This window comes from Puma concolor, chromosome A1 (assembly GCF_028749965.1).
Source record: "Puma concolor isolate L17-30 chromosome A1, mPumCon1.1.hap2, whole genome shotgun sequence".
Classification (NCBI taxonomy): Eukaryota; Metazoa; Chordata; class Mammalia; order Carnivora; family Felidae; genus Puma; species Puma concolor.
The window spans coordinates 164612263-164635467 of record NC_141667.1 but is presented as its reverse complement, the minus strand read 5'-3'; the positions used below and the strand labels follow the sequence as shown (position 1 = coordinate 164635467).

Sequence of the window (23205 nt, the reverse complement as noted above, 5' to 3'; positions counted from 1 at the left end):
ATTGACAGATCTTCAAGCTCACTGATTCTTCTTCACCTGTACCTAGTCTACTTCTGAGCGTATTAGAAACATTTCTAGGGTACCTGGGTGGCTCAGTTGGTTAAGCATCTGACTTCCACTCAGGTCATGATCTCACAGCTTGTGGGTTTAAGCCCCGTGTCGGGCTCTGTGCTGACAGCTCGGAGCCTGGAGCCTGTCTCTGTCTCCCTCTATCCCTCTCTTGCTTGTGCTTTGTGTCTCTCTCTCAAAAAATAAAAGAAAATATTTTTTAAAAAGCATTTTTCATTTGTTGCACTTGTTTTGATTTTTCAGGTTACCTTTGAGTTTTTCAAGTTTCATCTCTCTGCTTCCATTACTCATCTGTTCTTGAATGTTATCTACTTTTTTTTTTATCAGAATGTTTAGCGTCTTTATTGTGATTATTTTAAATTCTCAATATGATAATTCCAACATCTCTGCCATATCTGATTCTGGTTCTGATACTTGCCTTGTCTCTTCAGATTTTGGGCTTTTATTGCCTTTTGGCAGGCCTTGTAATATTTTGTTAAAATGTAGATATGGGGCACCTGGGTGCCTCAGTTGGTTAAGTGTCCAACTTTGGCTCAGGTCATGATCTTGCAGTTTGTGAGTTCGAGCTCTGCATCAGGCCCTGTGCTGACAGTTCAGAGTCTGGAGCCTGCTTCGGATTCTGTGTCTCCCTCTCTCTCTGCTTCTTCCTAGCTTGTGCTCTTTCTCTCTCTCAAAAATAAATAAACATTTAAAAAAATAATAAAAATAAGTAAAGTTAGATGTGTTGTATTGGGTGATAGGAATCGAGTAGATCGGCCTTTGGTGTGAAGGTTATTCTTATGTGGCTGAGAGTCAGGCTGTGTTTACTGTGCTTAGGTATCAGAGACTTCAGTTTACGTGAGTGTCCTGGTTTTTGTCTCTCCATTTTCTTTGGGTTTCCCTAGGAGCTCCTTCCTGGGTAAAGTCTTGCAGTTCTTTTAGCTGTAACCCCCTTATTATACAAGGAGCCTATTGATTTGGTGGTAAGGGAGTGGGAGGGGAATCATTGTATAATCCTGTAATTAGGTCCTTAGTGTTTTAGAGAGTCCTATCCCTGGGCCATGACCTTCATAAGAGTTTCTCAGCTTATTTTCTTTCCCCTGAGGTAAGGCAGGAAGGCTAGAGGGGGCTGGAGTTGGCTAACATTCCTTTCCCCTGGAAGGCTCTAGGGAAGTTTTTTCTCTTGCTGCGTAGGTGTTTGTTGTGACGTATTTCAAAATGGCTGCTCTCCCCACCCCCCACCCCCAGCCAGACAGGAAGGGATTTTTCTCCTATCTTCACCGTAAGAACCTACTGGGGGTCCCGAAGGTAGAACTCTGTGAAAATGTGGGGGATTCTTACTTACGCTGGGCCTTCAGGAGCTCTTAACTCTCAGGTTAATCCATCCTCAGCTTCCAGCAGTTTCTGAGGCACGGGCATGTCCCTGCCTGTTCTGGCTTCAGCGGCTTTTGGTTCAGGTCAGCTGTTTTGCGGTCTCTGTCTTCACCTGTCCCTCTAGTTTTCGGGGTAGTGGTTTATCCCGTGACCTCGTTTCTCTGGTAAATGTAAGAAAAGTCATTGTTCTGAGAGAGAGAGACGTGACTTCCAAGCTTTGGGGGTTTTTTTGTTTGTTTGCTTACACATTTAAATAATTTTTTAAATTCTCACAAGAATTGCATACCAGTAATCTCCAAATTCACTGTTTCTTTCAGATAACACAATCTTAGAAATGTATCTGCACTCTCTCCCCTCTCTGGATTTCTTTCTCCCATTTAATGTGAACAATATACTTTTTATGTTTATTTTTCAGAGAGAGAGAAAATGAGTGTGAGCGGGGGAGGGACAGAGAGAGAGGGAGAGAGAATCTCAAGCAGGCTACACGCTGTTAGCACAGAGCGTGACACAGGGTTCACGAACCCATGAAATCATGACCTGGGCTGAGATTAAGAGTTGGAAACTTAACCAATGGAGCCACCCAGGTGCCCATGTGGGGCTCGAACTCACGAACTATGATGACATCATGACACGAGCCAAGACCAACACCCGGACGCTTAACCAACTGAGCCACGCAGGTGCCCCAGGACCCTATTTCCAAATAAGGTCACATTCGTGGGTACCAGGGGTCAGGACTTGAGCACGTCTTTGGGAAACACAGTTCACCCCACAGCAGTGTCCTAAACAGAGATCTAAACAGAGGGCTGTGGTTGTGGGGATGGCAAGATAATTAACCGTGGGACATCCCTTTGCTACCTCTTTTGTCGTCTGAAGAACTTGGATTCAAATACTGACTGGCTGCAAAGGTGTACAAGAGCTCTGTCACCCCTCAGTCTCAGAGTACTTATCTGTAAGTGGACATTAGCTGGGACAAGTGTGGCCCCACACAAGCAGCCTGGGCATCACCTCGTGAAAAATGCTAAAGTCAGGCCCCAGCCCAGACCACTTGAGCTGGAGTTTGCATTTAAACCAAATCTCTAGATGACTCAGAAGCACAGTGACGTGTGAGGGGCACTTAGCACGGTCCTTGGGGCATAATAATCTGCCAATAAATGCTAACCGCCCCCTGCCCCCGACACTATAAAGGCCCTTCAGTAAAACAGCTGAGTTTACATTTAATTTCACAACTTTAGATGGAAACAAGAGAGAAGGGACAAGAGCAGGCCATTTTTAAACTACCCCAAAAGAAACTGGTTAAGTAGCAATAGGCTGGTAGTAAAATGTTAACTCTTAGGGCACGTGGAATATCTCAAAAAAATTTTTTTTTAATTGAAGAAAATATTGTTCAGGGCACCTTGGTGGCTCCATTGGTTAAGCTTCCAAGCTTGAGGTCATTTCTACTAGAAACTAGTGGAAACAATACAACACCTCGGTGTTCCATGTTTCTGAATGGATGGTCGTCGGGAACGTTTGGTGGCTGCTGAGAACACTTAAAAAAAATTTTTTTTTAAAGTTTATTTATTTTTGAGACAGAGAGAGACAGAGCATGAACGGGGGAGGGTCAGAGAGAGAGGGAGACACAGAATCGGAAACAGGCTCCAGGCTCTGAGCTGTCAGCACAGAGCCTGACGCGGAGCTTGAACTCACGGACCGCGAGATCAAGACCCGAGCTGAAGTCGGATGCACACCTGACTGAGCCACCCAGGCACCCCATGCTGAGAACACTTTAGACCTTCTCCAGCCCTTGTCCTACTTTGCTGTTCATTTTGCTTGAGAGAATCCGAAAAAAAATAATGGCGTTTACATCATGAAAGTAAATCAGCTATATTGTATGTCAGAGCAGAGAAGCCCCTGGTTTGCTTTTCTCCTCAAATACTTTTCGAAGCAAAGCTGTATTCTCCAAGCCCGACAAAATCTTTTCCACAGGAAAAGTCTTGTCCACGTGTAGTTAATTGCCTAGATATTTACTTGAGAACTGGATCAAGTGTTTATCATCTGACGACGTTGTGACAGTTAAAAAAGACAAATCTTCGGGTTTGTTTCTATTTGTTCCCCCAAAGAATCTGAGCTGCAGGAAGTTAAAATTCAAAGCCAGGTTTTATTTCATGATCTTCCCAAAACAAATACAGCATTTTGGCTTTATCTGGCCTCTACCGAAGATCAAGGAGACCGGGAGTGAGTTTTCCTTCTTCACTGCCCTCTAAAAATTGTTAGTAGTAGGAAAAAAAATGTGGGTGCTGGTGGCTGCCTGGAAGCTGTCCGCTGTATCACCTACATGTGGCCTCTTCGTGTGGCCCAGGCTTCCTCACAACATGGCGGCCTCATGCCAGCTCGGTGCCCCAATGGGAGCGACCCAAGAATGAAGGGCGAAGCCAGCCAGCCTTTTCTCTCCTGCCTTCATGAGCTGTGCTGCACACCAAATGCCACATGCTGTTGGTTACAAGTCACCCAGGGCGGCCCAGATGTAAGGTGAGGAGACGATTCTCCCCCTCTTGACCAGGGTCTGAGGAGTGGGCAGGTATCTCGTACAAATTGTCGCAATACCCTTTACGAGTGACCCACGTTTCACACAACGTGCAATGAAATTGGCCCTGCATTTTAGCTGAGGACGTTCAGCACGGTTTCTGCCTGAGCGGCGCCAAGACACCACGCCTGCCTGGCGCTCGCGTTCCTCCATCCTCAACTCCGCAAGGAAGGGCCCCAGAGGCCACCACCCCTTCGCAGAGCTGCGATTTTCTGATTCTTCCTGCAGCTTCACCATCGAAACCTTAGAGGTCGTGGTTTGAATTCCTCAGACGTTCCTCTGGGAGGAGGCTGTTGTTCTGCCGCCTAGAGCCGTCCAGGGGAGAAAGAGGCAGACAACACGTCTGATCTGATCTCAGTCCTTCTACCCACTTCTTTCCTATTGTGATTACTAGCAGACAAAGCTGCCGGGTACTGCGAGTGCTGGAGGCTGCTTCTTGGCCTCCTTTGCTCTTCATGAAGCAACCGTAGCCACGGAATCTCCTTAGACTCCCTTTGAGGGGTCTGCTCAGGCCCACCCCTCACCGTGGAGGCGTCTTTCTGCTAGAGGTCTAAGGCTGTGAGCCCGTGAAGCAGAGTTGGTGTGGTTATCAAACTAGAAAGCGGTCAGGGCTCGGGGGGAGGCCTGACTCACCGAAGTGCTACATGAAGCATATTGGCACAGACAGACCTCCAACCGGACAAACTGGGAGGATGTCACAAATACAGTAAGACCTGGGATCGCGAGTAACTTGTTCTGCGAGGGTTCCGTTCCACAAGACGAGCAAACATTTCTAATACATTTTAACTTGATAAACGAGGGATGTCTTGCAATAGGAGTCGTACGTGACGTCGAAAGTCACATGATCACAACTGAGCTCGTGGTTCTCTCTCTCTCTCTCTCTCTCTCTCTCTCTCCGGGATTGTGGGTGATCGTCTCTCATGCTCGGTCTCAGGCCACAGCGTTTGGCAGAAATCAGTGATTTTTCAGGATGTTCGAAGGTGTCCACACCTGGCACTGGTGTATTTTTGGTCACTTCAGAGCACCTAGGGACAGTCCTTTGCTTTTCCGTGCAAGAATGAGCTTAGGAATGCTTTGCTCTGTTCTAGGTCAGGCTGCCCTTTCCTCTGCTGCCTTATTGCCACTTACATTAAATATAGTACATGACAGTGGTTTGTGAATACCGTACGGTAGCATATGCAATGGCCCCCATGCAGAAAAAGATTCCATGAGCCAATCGACAGCAGTGATTCCATTAGTGATAGTGAAAGCCTCTCTACACAATAACCCTCCTCTCTCTTGTCTCCCTCGCACCAGCCATAAGGGTTTTCAAAGGGAAGTGTCACTTAATTTGTTTATTTTTCTTTATATTTTGTATTCTCTTTATTATTGTATATTACAGTATTGTAATCATTTTTTAAAAATTTTTTAATGTTTATTTATTTTTGAGACACAGAGAGAGAGAGAGCGCAAGTGGGAGAGGGAGAGAGGGAGACACAGAATCTGTAGCAGGCTTCAGGCTCCAAGCTGTCAGCACAGAGCCTGAAGTGGGCCTCGAACTCAGGAACTGTGAGATCATGACCTGAGCCGAAGTCAGACACTTAATGGACTAAGCCACCAGCCCTAGTATTGTAATCATTTTTACATGAATATTTTTGGGTTGTGGAATGAATCATCTGAGTGTTCCATTATTTCTTATAGGGAAATCTGCTTTGATATACAAATGCTTTGTATTACAAGCATGCTTCTGGAATGAATTAGGCTTGCAACCTAGGGTTTTACTATACTAAAAAAATACGTTGTTTATCTGAAATTCAGATTTAACAGGGTGACCTGTATTTTTATTTCCTAAATCTCCTAACACTAACGACATAGCCTTCCTGTTTTTCTTTCACGCCAAGGTAGTTCTTGCTACAGCCCTGAACTGTGGGGGCCTCCTGATTATACTTTAGGGACAGCACAGAAATCCCTTTGGATTTGCCAAAGTGGCCTCCTCCGCCTGGGACATTGGGATCATCCCACCAGCTCTGCAAGACCATCCCTTTCCCGCATGGCATATCGCAAAAGTCGGGAATCTGTTTGCTGTTTGGTGGGAAAATGTACATCTCGGTATAATTTTAATAGTTCTTGTTCTCATGGGTGAGGGTGAGCATTCTTTCGTATGTGTAAGGGTTGTTCACATATGATGAGCAGTCTGTGAGCAGTCTATATCCTGTGTGTGTGTGTGTGTGTGTGTGTGTAAGTCAAGTTTTTGTGTCTTCCCTCAATTTCTAGGAACTCTTTCATATCAGAAAGCTCGGTCCTTCCTTCATCCCAGACTGACTGAAAATACTTCCTCCCAGTTTATTGACACTACTGTGTCTTTTGTTTATTGATGGCTATTGTTGTCTCCTGAATCTGTTATCTGCTTACAGGTGAATTAAAATCTCTCCCTGTGAATATTGCTGCTGGGTATTTAATGTCCTTCATGTTATTTCTAATGGTTTGGGGGCAGGATTCTCCTCTGTGTCACATATCAAGAGCTCAGGGTTTTTTTTGTGGTTTTTTTTTTTGTTGTTGTTTTTTCTGGATTTGCTTCGTTGTACTTTGCTTATCTCTTTACCTGAACTGAACCACTTTTATGGGGTGTGCCTTTTGTGCACAGCATAGAGTTGGATTTTGCTTTGTGATAAAATATGAGGATCTTTCTCTTTTAATAAGTGATTTAATCCTATTTTCATTTAATGATTAACAGATACATTTGGTATTATCTCTGTCCCTTTGCTTTATGTTGTACTCCAGTGTCTAGTGTATTTTTTAAAAGTCTTTCACTATGTGATTTGTTTTCTTTGCTTTTTGTATATAGTCTTTGTATTTAAGGTATATAGTCCCATTTTATTGGCTACTTTTATAAATATTACGTTACCTATACTTATACTCCTTCATTTTTTTTTTTAATTTTTTTTCAACGTTTTTTTATTTATTTTTGGGACAGAGAGAGACAGAGCATGAACGGGGGAGGGGCAGAGAGAGAGGGAGACACAGAATCGGAAACAGGCTCCAGGCTCCGAGCCATCAGCCCAGAGCCTGACGCGGGGCTGGAACTCACGGACCGCGAGATCGTGACCTGGCTGACGTCGGATGCTTAACTGACTGCGCCACCCAGGCGCCCCTACTCCTTCATTTTCTAGGCGGCATAGATGACATTAGAATCTTCCCCCTCCCTCTTTTTTTTCTATAATCTGATTGTGGCAATCATTATGTATTTTTCAGTATTTACATTTGAGCAGTATGGTCTGCTTATGCAGACTCCCAGTGATCGTCCAGGGATTCCCTCTCCTTCCACTTCTGATCCCTCCTGGCCTGTGGTCCTGTGACCTCCCCATCCGTGTGCAAGGCATGCACATTCCTGTCCTCACCCTTTATCACCGCGGCCGCCTACAGAGCCAGCCTTGCGGCGATGCTTTGGGTGGACTGAAGTTCATCCTCTGAGAGTTCCTCAGAACGTCTGGTGGGACTCATGGTCTCTGAGTCTGTGTACTTCAAAAATGCCTGTCGCTTATGTCTTTGAAAGACAGCTTGGTTGGAGATAAAACCCTTGTGTCCTGGGCTGTTTTTGTTGTTCCTCTATTTTTAATCTCAGAGTTACTTCCACATTGTTTTCTGGGGTTGACCATTGCTGGAAAGAAATCAAAAGCCACACTGATCGTTTTACCAACCCGCCGCCCAAGGAATCTGACTTCATCCTTAAGGCCGGGTCACCTCGCTAGGATGTGTATGTTCCTTGAAGATTCTCATCAGTTTCTCAGACGTAGTGGATGCTTTTCTCATTTGGAATTGTGCATTCTTTTACGTTGGAAAAATTTTTTTATTATGTATTGAAATATATGTCTCATTTTACGGTTGCTGTTATTATTGTCATTATGAATAGGGAGAGTCTAGCCGCTCAGATGTTTTCTGTTGTAGTTTTTCATATCTTATCTTCTCTCTGATCCTTCTAAACTTTTAATTTCCATTCTTTGTTCACTTTTCTCCTTCCTCTCTCTGTTTCTCTACGTTTTTATTATCTCTGGTCCCTTGTTTGCCTTTCAAGTGATCTTCATTTCTGTATGATTCATTTATTTGTGTTTTTGTTTAGTCTTGCCATTACTTACAGTCTTGTGTTTCTCTTATGGGGTCTTTCTTCATAGAGGCTTTTCCCTTTGTTTAAGAATGAGAATGTTCCTTAGTTACTGGTATTAAATAATCTCTGATATATTTTCAGTGAAAAAAAAAAAAAAGCCAACAGGCGGAACTCTATGTCACTGATTGTATAAAAAAGGGAAAAAAGAAAGAAGAAATGTAAATGTGTTTGTGTATGTATATAACATATTTCTGAAATAACATTCGAGAGATGGTGACATTGTGGGCCTTTGGCAAAAGGGAGACTTTTTGTCATTGGTATGCCTCTTGTAACGTTTGTAGTTTGAACCATATGAATGTATGATCACTTCAGATGAAATGAACTTGATACAAATAAAAATAAAACTGAGGTCAGCTGGAAATACATGTGTTTGTTTTTAAAGTGTTTTTTAAAAATTTTCAAAATGTTTTTATTTTTGAGAGTGACAGTAACAGAGTGCAATCAGGGGAAGGGCAGAGAGAGAGGGAGACAGAGAATTGTAAGCAGGCTCCAGGCTCCAAGCTGTCAGCACAGAGCCCCACACGGGGTTCGACCTCACGAACTGTGAGAACATGACATGCATGAGCTGAAGTTGGATGCTCAACCGACTGAGCCACCCAGGCATCCCTGTATGTGTTAGTTTTTAAAATAAGGACTAAAGGGGCACCTGGGTGGCTCAGTCAGTTAAGTGTCTGACTCTTGGTTCAGCTCAGGTCATGATCTCACGGCTCATGAGTTTGGGCTCTGCGCTGACTGTGTGGAGTCTGCTTGGGATTCTCTTCCTCTCTCACTGCCCCTCCCCTGGGCAACGTGCTGGGAAACTCATGCTTTCTCTCTCTCACTCAAAATAAATAAACAACAAAAAAAATTTTTTTAATAAAATAAGGACTAAAAATAACATTAGCAAGATGTCCCCTGCTCTATCAGACATTCAGATGTTCCATCGAATTCTAGAACTAAGTGGGTTTAGGCCAACGTGAGAGCCACAGGTGAATGGGGTAGAATAGAAAAGGAAGACGTGTCCTTGCCCTGCACAGAGCTCAGCCCCAGATGGGCCCAGATCCCATTGTCTCATTCCTGCCTCATCCCCTGTCATCCACTTGGTTAATTTCTTCTTTCTCCCGGGTTAGTTCATCAGTGTACAAACATGATGAATTAGCCCCCATTAAAGACAAACAAAGCTCCTGACTCTAGGGATGTACTTCTCCAGGCACTTCTGCAGATGCCTGTTTTCACTATTTTTGGTGTCTTCACCCCTATTCTCTTCAACTGAGAACTCCTCCACAGCAACACCTCCTCCGTGCTGCCACTGACTCGAACCCTTCTGCAGCAGCTTTGAAAGAGCTGACCTCCCCTCCTTCCTAAAACACTCTCCCTTCTGAGCCTCAGGGCACTGGCCTGTCCTCTGCCTTTCCCTTCCCTTCCCCACCCTCTGAGCTAACTTCTCATTTAAGCTTTCTCCCCTGGAGGCCCTGCAGACTGCATGAATGCTAATGACCCTCCCAAACTTGTATTTCCAGCTGGAACTTTCCTCCTGAGGGAGGTCCTACGCCCACTTAATGCCACCACTTGACAGGTAGAAAGAATTTCTTATTTAAAACAAACATATTTAAAACAAGGCTCTGGCTGTTCCTACCTGGAACTTTGCGCATCACCAGTTTTTACCACCTCAGTTACCATCTCTCTTCTCTTGCGACCGGTGAATCACCAAGTCCTGTAAGCTTGAACGTGGCTACACGCCTTGAGTCTGATCCCTTCCGATCCTCATGGGAACGGCCGCCTCCCTCTCTCTTGGATGACTCCTCACTGGCCTGTTTCAGTCCTCCACACACTGCTCCACAAGCAGTGGAAATCCGACCACCCTCCCTAGCTACAAATCTTCATTCCGTGGCCTGCACAGACCCCCATCTAAATCTCTGAACTTCTGCTCACTTATTTCTGTCCAGCTGCTTTGGCCTTTTTGCTCCCCCCACCCAAATACCAAGCCTATTCCTGCCCCAGTGCCTTTGCGTTTGCTATGTTCTACCCCCAGACTTTCACAGGTTCTTTTCTGTACTACATGTGGGCACCCCTTGCATTATTCATGTTCCTTTTGCATCTTTCAGGTGTCTGCTCAATTGTCATTCTTCACACAGGCCTGCTCTGACCACTTTTGCTGAGAAAGCTGTCCTGTCTTCTTCTCCACGCGGTTGCTCTACTGCATTATTTGGCATTGTTCCTCTTCTTCCTACTTATCACAATTTGTTCATGGCCTGTGCCTATTACTTGAACAGAAGCCAGAAAGGCAGGGATCTCATCCATTTCATGCAGTGATGTATCACTTGTGCCTAAAACAGAGCCTAGAATATAGTATTTGCTCAATAAAGATTAGTTGAATGAATACGGGAAAGAATGAGTGAATGAACACTCAGATGTGAACTTGTTTATGTAAAAAATTAGTATATAATGAAAGTAGCAGTATAAAACAGTAGATAGAGCACTGCTATTTATTAATACCAGGATAATTAACTAACCATATGGGGAATAAATAAATCTCATGTCTTACCTGTGTGCATATAAATTATGTATGATTCTAGGAGAATTAAAGTTTTTAATTTATGTTTAAAATTCATGTTTTTATGTTTTATGCATCCTGGTATACATTTCCCTCTTTTTTAATTTATATTTTAAATATTTAAAGGTAAAAATCAAAACTATGCCCATGCTTTAAGAATTTATATTTTATTACATGTGTATTTTAGGTGATTGTTTAGTCATGACCCTAAGGAAAAACCAATACAGGAACATGTTAATTTTAATAAGTAAGAACTTAAAGCTTCATCTTTTTTTTTAAATTTATTTTAGTGTTCACCTATTTTTTGGGGGGGGGGGAGGGGCAGAGAGAGGGAGACACCAAATCCGAAGCAGACTCCAGGCTCTGAGCTATGGGCACAGAGCCCAACATGGGGCTCCAACCCACGAACCAAGAGATCATGACCTGAGCTGAAGTCGGAAGCTTAACCAACCGAGCCACCCAGGCACTCCACGAGCTTAAAGCTTCTTAGTGTGAGAAATAAGCCCACTGACCCAATCACGGGAGGGACAAGGAGACTCCAAACACAGTGGAGTGCCTTCATTAATGTTCTTGGAAGAGCAGGTGTCTGACGAACAGGCACCCTGGGGGCAGTAACAGCAGATAATTTATCTCCTAGTGTGCAAGTCCCTCCCCTGGTTCCTCATTGGCTGAGTGCTACAGAGGTTACAGCCTGGCCCAGATGTCGCCTATGTCCATGGAAGGCAAAAAGTAGTCTGACTGAAGGAGCGTACATTCCTCGAGGTGATGCAGAGACTTTCATTCCCCCCTCCCTTTATTCTATGGCACATGCTCATTGCAAAGCCTGAGAAAATAAGCCCACCAAATGGAGAGGGGAAGAAGAACAAGGAAGTGAAGTGTCTAAAGGTTTGGGACTCCATTGTGTGTGTGTGTGTGGGGGGGGGGAAGGGGCTTTGTACATATTTCCAGTAGGTTGTAAACCTACTGTTAACTGGACAGCACAGCTTTTATTTAGTATTTCTGAAAATGAATCATGTCTCTTTTCACACTTATGACAAAAAAAAGTTTAGAGACAATGTGTATAATGGGCTGGTAAAAAATATTTCAATATATGTTGCAAAGACCTAATAACCTTAGTATATAAAGAGAGCTTATAAATCAATAAGAAAGATGAATACCCAGTAGGTAAAATGAATACCCATGAACAGGTACTGCACTACAGAATTAAAGACGAACATTAACATTTTTTACTTATAGTTAAAGAATGATACTTAAAACAACGTGATTCTATTTCTCTCTTATTGTATAGCAAAGATTTTTTTTTTAAATACTAAAATGATTCCTTGTATTGGCAGGGGGAAATGAATTCCTGTATACTACAAATTTAAATTAGCGCAATTTTTCTGGATAGTAACTGGCACTACTACAGCTCTTTTAAAAACGTGAACTAGGGGCGCCTGGGTGGCGCAGTCGGTTGAGCGTCCGACTTCAGCCAGGTCACGATCTCTCGGTCCGTGAGTTCGAGCCCCGCATCAGGCTCTGGGCTGATGGCTCAGAGCCTGGAGCCTGTTTCCGATTCTGTGTCTCCCTCTCTCTCTGCCCCTCCCTCATTCATGCTCTGTCTCTCTCTGTCCCAAAAATAAATAAACGTTGAAAAAAAAAAATTAAAAAAAAAAAAAATAAATAAATAAATAAAAACGTGAACTAATCAAACCCAAATTTATACATCTTAAAATTGTTATTTTTAAAATTGGAATATAACATACATATCTAAAAATAGGGGGTTGTAGGATTTTAATATACCCACGCAAAAGAATAGAATCAAGTCATTATGAATACTGATATAGAGGTAAAATACTTACATGGAAAACTCTAACAGTTAATTAAAAAGTATGCAGATTGAAAATAGTAAGTTCAACTTTTGTTAATAAGGATGTGTTTATTACATGAGATCAAAATGTAAAAATTAGACATGTTACTTGTTACAGTAAAAATATGTTATCAAGAACAAATGGGAATTACTAAAAATTAATATTAGAAAGGTAAAGTAAAAAAATATGAAAAGCAAGCAGGAAATTGAAAAGATGAATAAAAATATGAAAACTTACCACAAGTACATAAAACATAAAAACATCAGTTGGCAATTGGAAACATTTGCTTTAATTTATTTTAAGGTTTATTTATTTTGAGTGGGAGAGAGAGAGAGAGAGAAGGGCAGAGAGGGAGAGACAATCCCAAGCAGGCTCCACACTGTCAGCACAGAGCTTAACACGGGGCTCAAATGAACCCCAGGATCATGACTGAACTGAAATGGAGAGTCAGACGCTTAACCGACTGAACTATCCAGGCGCCCCAACATTTGCTTTATTTTTTATCTACACAAGTTATACATGAATGAGCTCTTGTTGGAAATATTCAGGAAGTATTGATGAAACACGGTCCCCTTGGTCATTCTGTCTCCCAGAGGTAACATCTATTATACTTGATGCATAGTCCTCTAGACTTTTTCTCGTATGTATTAAATATATTATTTTGTTTAACTTTTTAACTTAACCATATGTCTTAGAGTCTTTGCCTGTCAGCGCATCTAGATTTAACCCATTTTTTTCAATGCTACGTACTATTTCAGAGTATATACACAGGCTTGTGACTGAGCTCTTTTCCCTTTACTTGTCTATTTATTCACCCAACGATAATGTATTGCCTCGCAGAGTTCCATTCTGGGGCTAGAGTTGGAGGAGCCCAGAGTCCTTGTTCAAGTCCATCATCTTTAAAAAAAAAAAATTGAAGTTTCTGCCCTCCCCACCCCCAAACCAATGCTGTGGGCTCACCTCCACTTTCTGTGTCGCTGAGTGGGGTGTGCGTTCGCAGAGGGAGTGGGGGATGGGGGGAAGGAATGCATGAGGTGTCTCAGTAAGAGTGGTGGCCCCAGCAGCTTTGGAACGCTGACAGTCATTCGCCTCACCCTTTGAGAGCCTGACATATGGCAGAAAATATTGCTTTAAAGATTCACCTGCAGGAAATACTGCTTTAAAGATAACACCTGCATGATGTATGAAGGCTGGTGCAAAACCGGATGCTATCAGAAATTTAAGTCTATGGTTTTCTTATTTGTTCGGATGAGTAGGGACTCAGCTCAGTTTTAAATAACTTGACTCTCCTTTCCATTGCTTAAGTTTATTTAATAAAAGTTGGTTCCACCCGGTAGTGGCGGGATTAAAATGCAAAGTCATGCATGCTTAGAGTCAATTTATATCTGTGTGGAAAGTTATTATTATTTTTGCCTAAACAGGCTATATATCATGCTGGGCACTCCTACTGCCAAGAATCTGAGATCATTTTATTTGAGATGTGGTTCGCTTTGGTTGGTCTCAGAAGCTCTGCAGGGCATTGGGGTGGGGGTGGGGGGGGAGATGTGCCCGTCCATGTTTTTGTGTGCATCTATTGTGAAAAACTTAGACATTGGAATAAAAACAAAACTTTATCTCAGATGAGAGGGAATAAGGTTCTTATTACTGTTACCTGGACCCCTTTGTCATTTCCACAATTAGAACTTATTTTAGAGACTTGTGTTTGTGTGCGCAGGAGTTGGCATGGGTAATTAACAATCCCCGCTTTCCCAAAGTCCAACAGAACGGCAGAAAAGTCACTTTAACGCAAAGACATAAACAATAAACACGGAAACAAAAAGGATAGGAGGAGGGACTGTGTCAGGTGAAGGATCAATTGGGAGCATTTTTACAAGTGGGAAAATGGAAGCGAAATGGTAACTAGTTGAATTAGGAGAAGGGGCAGAATCTGGAATCTTAGAATTTCTATCAGGGGACGTCAAGAAGCAGCCAGCCAGTGTAAGCAGCAGGTGTGGCCGAGACCGGTCCGGGCTGAGAGAGGAGGAATAGTTGACCCTAGGAACAGTCACCCTTCTGGTTTCTTCTCTTGCCGCAGACTCTCCAGGAGACACAGCCCAGCAGGAGGTGGGGACGTGGAAACATGACAGATGCAGACACATAGCTTATGACAGAAACACGAATAAATTAGGTTATATTACAAACCAATGTAATTTTGTCCACAAGATAACTTACTTTGGATCAAGGAATTACTTTATGCATATGATTGATGTTGTGTGTGTGTGTGTTGCATGTGTGGTGTGGTGTGTGGTTTATGTGAGTGTATGTGTTGTGCATGTTGTGTGTTGTGTGTGTTGTGTCTATTGCGTGTACTTGTGTGTGTGTTATGTTTGGTGTTTGTTGTGTATTGTGGGGGGGGTATGTTGTGTGTGTGTTGTGCGTGGTGTGTGTGGTGAGTGTGTTGTGCATGTTGTGTGTGGTGTGTGTGTGGTGTGTGTATTGCGTGTGGGGCGTGTGGTGTGGATGGCTTGTGCGTTGTGTATGTGGTATGTGTATATTGTGCGTGGGGTGAGTGTCGTATATACTGTGTGTGTGGTGTGTGGTATATATATGTTGTATGTGTTGTGTGTGTTGTGTAGATTGTGTGTAGTGTGTGGTGTGTATGTTGTGTGTAGTGTATATGTGTTGTGTATGTTGTGTGGGGTGAGTGTGTGTATGTATGGTGTGTGTGTTGTGTGTAGTGTGTGTTGTGTGTGTGTTGTGCATGTTGTGTGTGGTGTGTATGTGGTGTGTGTACTGTGTGGGGTGAGTGTGTGATATGTATGGTGTGTGTGTTGCTTATGGCGTGTGTAGTATGTGTTGTGTGCGTGTTGGGGGCGGGGGATGTAGCATCTAAACGTTGCCCCCCTTAACCCCTCACAGCTCTTCTCCAAGAGCATTCTTTCGTCTCTTCTAAATTTTGAGGAGGGTACCTTTTGGGAGGAGCACTGGGTGTTGTATGGAAACCAATTTGACAATAAATTTCATATTAAAAAAAATAAACAAATAAACACAAGATCCACGTTTCCGCTCTTTCTTCCTCTAACTTCCCTGCCGTGGAAGTCAGGCTCACGCCTGCCGTCTCTGCGATGCCCATCCACCTTGACCTTATCAGTCCTTTGTCCTCTGCCCCTGTGGCCCGAACTGCCCTGGCATTTAGAGTGGGTGGTCTCGGATTGTTGTTTTACTCTCAGTTGTTTTCTGTTCAACTAGCACTTGTGTCCTACCATAAAAGTTTTGTTTTATTTTCTCTCACTTCCATGTTAAAAGGTGAGGCATATGTACTTTACCTCATTCTATAACAGCATGACTGTAGAACAGGGGGGCGGCCATAGTTTTTAGCAGGCAGAGGCTGACCCAGATCATAGATTGCAGTTTGCTTTCGTGGACTCAGAGTGTAGCCCTGCATATGCATGTGTTGATCAAGATTTCACTTGCTGGAGTTCGTATGCTTTTTTAGTAAAGTCCTCAACAGATCAGTTCTTTTTCTGCAGTGGTTGTATTTTTATTTATTTATTTATTTATTTATTTATTTATTTATTTATTTAATTTTACATTTATTTTTTATTTTTGAGAGACAGTGAGACAAAGTGTGAACGGGGGAGGGGCAGAGAGAGGACACATAGAATCTGAAGCAGGCTCCAGGCTCTGAGCAAGCGGTCAGCACAGAGCCTGATGTGGGGCTCGAACCCACAAACTGTGAGATCATGACCTGAGCCGAAGTCAGACGCTCAACCGACTGAGCCACCCAGGTGCCCCTGCAGTGGTTTTATTTTAACATAATTTTAGATTTACCTAAAAGTTGCGCAGAGTAACTGAAGTATCTTTTTAGATAATACATAAATATATGTGTTTTTGATTTAAAGTCAATACATTTATTTTTTTTTTTTAATTTTTTTTTTTCAACGTTTATTTATTTTTGGGATAGAGAGAGACAGAGCATGAACGGGGGAGGGGCAGAGAGAGAGGGAGACACAGAACCGGAAACAGGCTCCAGGCTCTGAGCCATCAGCCCAGAGCCTGACGCGGGGCTCGAACTCACGGACCGCGAGATCGTGACCTGGCTGAAGTCGGACGCTTAACCGACTGCGCCACCCAGGCGCCCCAAAAGTCAATACATTTAAAGTCAATGAATTTTACATCTGATTCCTTCCGCTGCCAATCACCTTAGTTCCTCCCAAGTCAGAATCAAAATCTTCGAAATAGCCCTTTACAAAAGAATTTTTGTTCAGCCCACAGTTGTCACTATCAGTCCACAATTCTTTTGAACTCCACTTGAATACGGGCATACTTCAGAAATTCCCCACCTGTAGCCTTCGGGACTATACTGTCTTACTTTAGGACCACGTATAGGGTCAGAGTAGATGGATGTGCCTGGTGCTCAACTTCAGACACCCTCTTAACATGAATGAGTTCAGATCATACTCACCCCTGAGCGATCATGCCCTAGAACTGTACAGATTGTTGGGGTATGTCAGTACCTGAGATTTACACAATGTGACTGTTAGGTGTTTCACATAGTTTTTTAGCAGATCTGTGTCCTGCAGTTCTTTCGCTTGGATCCAACACACAGTCCTGTGAGTAAAGGAAACCATACAAATACTCTACGAGGTGTTTCCTCTACGAGGAAAAGCTCCATTGGGATAGACCTCAACAATACATAAATATATTTTTAACTAAAATGGAACAAAATTGTTTTGCAACTTTCCTTCCTTTATTCTAAAATATATGTGGATATTGTTACGTCAGGAAATACATACCTATATGATAATTCTTTTTTTTTTTAATTTTTTAAACATTTTTATTCATTTTTGAGAGAGAGAGAGACGGGCTGTGAGCAGGGGAGGGGCAGAGAGAGAGGGAGACACAGAATCCGAAGCAGGCTCCAGGCTCCAAGCTGTCAGCACAGAGCCGGATGCGGGGCTCGAACTCACAAACCGTGAGATCATGACCTGAGCCAAATTTGGACTCTGAATCGACTGAGCCACCCAGGTGCCCCTCTATGATAATTCTTAATGTCTGCAGAGAAATTACAAATGGACCATAATTTGTATAACAGATTCCTTATTTAAGCTGTGTAGACATGTATGCTATTTATAATTTTTTTCCTATTTAACAAAACGTAGTGATGCTAATGTCGTTAAATAATTTGTATATTTCCCTGTGCATTTTCTTGGTGACAATTTCTAGGAGTTACCAAGTTGAGGGGTAAAGCATTTTTAAAGACTTCCCACGCCCTTGCCAGGTCACCCCGCAAAGCTTTTGTCTTCACACCAGCTGCACATGAATGTGTTTGTTTCATTTGACTCCTGACCACATTGGACATTATCTTTTTCATGTTTTCACACTGGTTGCCAAAAACCGTGTTTTTCCTTTTCCACTGATTTGTATATATTTGGTGACTAGTGAGAGTGAACACTTTTTGTTTTGTTTTGTTTTGGGTTTTTTGTAAATGTTCAGTAACTTCCTATCAGATGTTAAGTAAATGAAACCCTCAAACCTTGGTGAGTGACAGAATGCTAGGTGTAGAAAGTGTCACAGAATGACCTGCAGGGCAGTGGGAAGCCTGGGGCTCTGGCAAATGGGATCTCAAGAAGCAAGAGTAGAAAAATGCATGAGCAGACTTTGGGAAACATTAAAAATGAGGAGCCTCCTTCCGGGCCAGCCTGAGCTTGAGGTGCTCAGAGGACACGCGAATGGAGATTTCCGGGGGCTGTTTGATATGCCCTCTGACCCTGGTTGACCAGCTCTCCAGCAATTCTGCCCCTTCACCTGTCTGACATTATGTGTCATCTGGGAAAATTATATACTGGATGGGAGGGTTTCAGTGAAAATTCATGACCACAAGCCCCACCTGGGCGACTCTGTACTCATGGTTCCACTACACTCTCTGAAATGGTTCCCACTTTTTCAACTCTTCTTGAAATTCATTAAAAATTTTGTGCGTGTGTGTTTATTTTGAGAGAGAGAGAGAGAGACAGAGCACAAGCAGAGAAGGGGCAGAGAGAGAAGGAGAGGGAGAACCCCAAGCACTGCCAGTGCAGAGCCTGATGTGGGGCTCCATCCTGCAGACTGCGAGATCCTGACCTGTGCCGAAATCAAGAGCTCAACCAACTGCGCCACCCAGGTGCCCCTCGAAATTCTTAGATCTCTTCCTCTCCACGTCCCTCTCTTTTCGCTGTCAACCTTGACTTCCAAGCAACTAGATGGGCAAACCCTCATCTCTCCTTCTCCCAAGTCCCACACCCGTCTGGCCCTATAGCCTGTTGTAGGAGTGAGACATCACTGCTCTTCCTCAAGGGCAAGCTGCTTCCTTTCCATCTGCACTATCTGCCTGCTCCTGCCTGCTGCAGGGGGCTGCTTCTGAAGTTAGTCTCTCCCCCTGCTTTGCATCATCTATTTCTTCTACTTCATGGCCTCATTCCCAAGGGCACCCAAACAGGCTGTTTTGTTTCCCACCTTTAAAAGGACCTTTTAGGCTAGTAAGCAGGTGGAAGAGATTTGTCATCAAAAAAATTAAAAATAGAGCTACCCTACGACCCAGGATTTGCACTGCTGGGTGTTCATCCAAAAGATATAAAAATGCTGATTCTAAGGGGCACGGGCACCCCAATGTTTATAGCAGCCCTATCAACAATAGCCAAATTATGGAAAGAGCCCAAATGTCCATTGACTGACGAATGGATAAAGAAGATGTGGATACTACTCGATGATGAAAAAGAATGAAATCTTGCCATTTGCAACAACGTGGATGAAGTGGAGGGTATTATGCTAAGTGAAATAAGTCAGCCAGAGAAAGAGGAATATCATATGATTTCACTCATTTGTGGAACTGAAGAAACAAAACGGATGACCATAGGGGAAGGGAAGGAAAAATATGGTAGAAACAGAGAAGGAGGCAAACCATAAGATACTCTTAAATACAGAGAACAAACTGAGGGCTGCTGGACGGCAGATGGGTGGGTGGATCAGATGGGTGATGGGCATTAAGGAGGGCACTTGTTGGGATGAGCACTGGGGGTTATATGGAAGTGGTGAATCCCTGGGTTCTACTCCTGAAATCATTATTATGCTATATGTTAACTAACTTGGATTTAAATAAAAATTTTAAAACGTTATATAAAAAAATACTCTTGTAGCTACAATACCATTTCTCTGCTGTTTCCAGGCAAAGCTTCCTGAAACATGTCCACATGTGTTACTGTAGTCTTCTCCATCGCTTTTTAAAATGTGAGGTATAATGTAAAAAAATAAAGAAATAAAATGTGAGCTATAATGTAAAATATAACAGGCATGTAAGAGTACATAAAACACAACTGTATTTGTTTATATATAAATGTATGTGCTAGTTATATAAATATGTGTTTAGAGATTGATGTCTAGACTACAACATCACCTGCACCTTAGAAACCCCCTTAGAAATTCCTGAGTCGCACATCCTTGCCCCCATGGAAATAACCACTTTTTTAAGCCTTGGGCTAATCATCTCTTTCTTTATGGTTTTCCCAGCTTTGTATGTCTCCCTAAACTACATTATATATTTTCTAGTTTGTCTGTTATATGGGACATATCATTGTATGCATCCTAAACTGGTTTGTTTTTTGTTTTGGGGCCTTTTCTTTTGGTTTGGTTTTGTTTTTGCTCAACCTTATTGAATTTCTATTGTATTGATGTGGGTATCTGAATTATGTTCAAAGTAGAGTATGACATTACATGGATATATCCAGACTATGTATCTTTTGTACACTTGAAGGACATTGATGTTGTTTCCAGTCTTTCTATCTTTTGTTAACACGAAACATGCTTCTGTGAATAGTGTTGTAGGCAACTTACTACAAGAGATTATCTAGGGATTTAAGTGGTGGGTAGTAAGTTTGTACATTCTCAGGCTAACTGGATATGGCCAATTTTTCTTGAAGGTCGTTATACAAAGTACATTGCCCAAAGCATTCTGTGAGTATTTCCACTGCTCCGTACTCTTGGCAACCTTAGCATCAGCAGGCTTCTTAATTTTCCAGCTGTTCGATATGAAATGCTCATTCACTATGGTTCTAATGTGTATTTCCCATATTGCTAATAAGGTTAATTGTCTTTCTAAAAAATGTTTATTTATTGAGAGAGAGAAAGAGAGAGAGAGAGAGAGAGAGAGAGAGAGAGAGAATGAGTGTGCTCAGAGGAGGGGCAGAGACAGAAAGGGAGGGAACCCCAAGCAGGCTCCACACGCAGCAACAAGCCCGAGCCCGAGGTGTGGGCACTTGATCTCACACCCCTGAGATCATGACTTCAACCCAAATCCAGAGTCAGATACTTAACCGCAGGTGCCCCAAGGTTAATCATCTTTTCAAATGTTTATTGACCATCTAAGTTTGTTCTTTTGTAAAATTCCTTGTTTGCATCTTCTAGGTTGTTTGTCTTTTCTTATTGAATAATGCGAGTTCTTTTTTTTTTTTTTTTTTTTAAATTTTTTTTTTTTCAACGTTTATTTATTTTTGGGACAGAGAGAGACAAGCATGAACGGGGGAGGGGCAGAGAGAGAGGGAGACACAGAATGTGAAACAGGCTCCAGGCTCTGAGCCATCAGCCCAGAGCCCGATGCGGGGCTCGAACTCACGGACCGCGAGATCGTGACCTGGCTGAAGTCGGACGCTTAACCGACTGCGCCACCCAGGCGCCCCAATGCGAGTTCTTTTTATCCAATAGTATCCATAATATTATATATATTGTATATACCCTGAGCCACTTTATGTCTTATATTTTTACATTCTTTGTGGCATCTTTTTATGAGCAAGTTGTCATTGATTTAAATATAGTCCAATTTATCAATCTTATATTTTATGATAAATGCTTTTTGTGTCTTGTTTAAAAATGTTTTTTTTTTTTTACATTTGTTTATATTTGAGAGGGAGAGAGAGAGACAGAGCATGAGCGAGGGAGGGGCATAGAGAGAGGGAGACGCAGAATCCGAAGCGGGCTCCAGGGTCTGAGCTGTCAGCACAGAGCCCTACGTGGGGCTCCAACCCACGAACCGTGAGATCATGACCTGAGCCGAAGTCAGACACTCAACCGACTGAGCCACCCAGACGCCCCTCGTGTCTTAAGAAAAAAAAAATCGTTGCTTACCTCAGGGTCATAAATACCCTCCATATTTCTCTTAGTGTTTCAAAATTGTGCCTTTTACAACTAAGCTGAGATTTCTCAAATACAAAGGAGGCGAATGGTCCAGTTGCAATGCAAAGATTGGGCTTTTACAAGTTCCGTTACGTGCTGAAATGGTCAAGGTCTACAATTAATCGGTAACTTGATTGTACAGCTAGAAAGTGCAAGGACTCAGAAGACTGCATCTCTTCCCCACTGCACCGTGACTGTCGTCTTACGGTACCAGTTCTTCTATTCGCTTATTTACTACCATTTTGCTCTTCTTTTCCTCTCAAATGTTCCATCTGTATCGCTTTTTTCTGCCTTTACGCATTTCTGTAGGAGTGGACCGTCAGTGGCAACTTCTCGGTCCTTGAAAATATTTCTACTTTGCCCTTGTTCTCAAAAGGTATTTTCGCTGGTCTACAATTTTACGGCGACGGTCGTTTTGTGACGGTACCATTCTGTTGTCCTCTGGCCTCCATGGTTCCTGTTGAGAAACCATCTGAAACCCTAGCTTTAGGGTTTTGCATCTTTTATTAAAGACAATCTGTTTTCTTCCAGTTCCTCTCTTTTTAACCTGTTTTTCTCTCTGTCATTGATGTCCTTTAGTTTTTCTACAGGTATAGATGTCTTTTTATTTATGGGGTTTTTATGTATTAAATATTCCTCTGTGTGTGTGTGTGTGTGTGTGTGTGTGTATATATTCATATATATATTTAATATATGTTAGTATGTATATTAATATATATTAGTATATATGTATATATATTTCTCTTTCTTCTTGTTACTTCTCTTTCATATTTTACAGGAAATGGTAACAGGCATAGATGGAGCAAAGTGGCAAGGTATAAGAGTATTTCGGAGCGAAGAGTATGTGGTTACTCCAGCAAAGCCGAGAGGAGGCTTGCGTGGCCCATGCTCACAGAGTGAAGGGGCAGGTGCGAGATGAAGCAGAGACATGGGCGGGGACAGGTTGTTCAGGGTCTGTAGCCAAAAAGCAGTGGGAACCACTGGAGGGTTTACAGCGATGGTGAGAGGATCAGATCTGTGTATGGAGAAACTCTTTTGGCTTTTGGAAGAGAGAATAGAGTGGAAGGAGCCCAGATGAGAGGTCAGGAGACTAATTAAGAGGCTACTGTAGGGGCGCCTGGGTGGCTCAATCGGTTAAGCAGCCGTCTTCGGCTCAGGTCATGATCTCGCGGTCCGTGAGTTCGAGCCCCGCGTCGGGCTCTTTGCTGACAGCTCAGAGCCTGGAGCCTGTTTCAGATTCTGTGTCTCCCTCTCTCTGACCCTCCCCTGTTCATGCTGTCTCTCCCTGTCTCAAAAATAAATAAAAAAAAAAAAGTTAAAAAAAATAATGTTTTCAACGTTTTTTTTTTTTATTTTTTTTTATTTTTGGGACAGAGAGAGACAGAGCATGAACGGGGGAGGGGCAGAGAGAGAGGGAGACACAGAATCAGAAACAGGCTCCAGGCTCTGAGCCATCAGCCCAGAGCCCGATGCGGGGCTCGAACTCACGGACCGCGAGATCGTGACCTGGCTG

General features: G+C 42.9%; 1 protein-coding gene and 1 pseudogene across 1 annotated transcript in view; one reads left to right on the top strand and one right to left on the bottom strand.

Moving 5' to 3' along the window:
* Nucleotides 1-23205, top strand: part of LOC147584626 (uncharacterized) — a 113771-nt gene that overhangs the window by 7176 nt on the left and 83390 nt on the right. The window lies entirely within an intron of this gene.
* On the bottom strand, nt 17059-17179 carry LOC112861892 (small nucleolar RNA SNORA18; annotated as a pseudogene).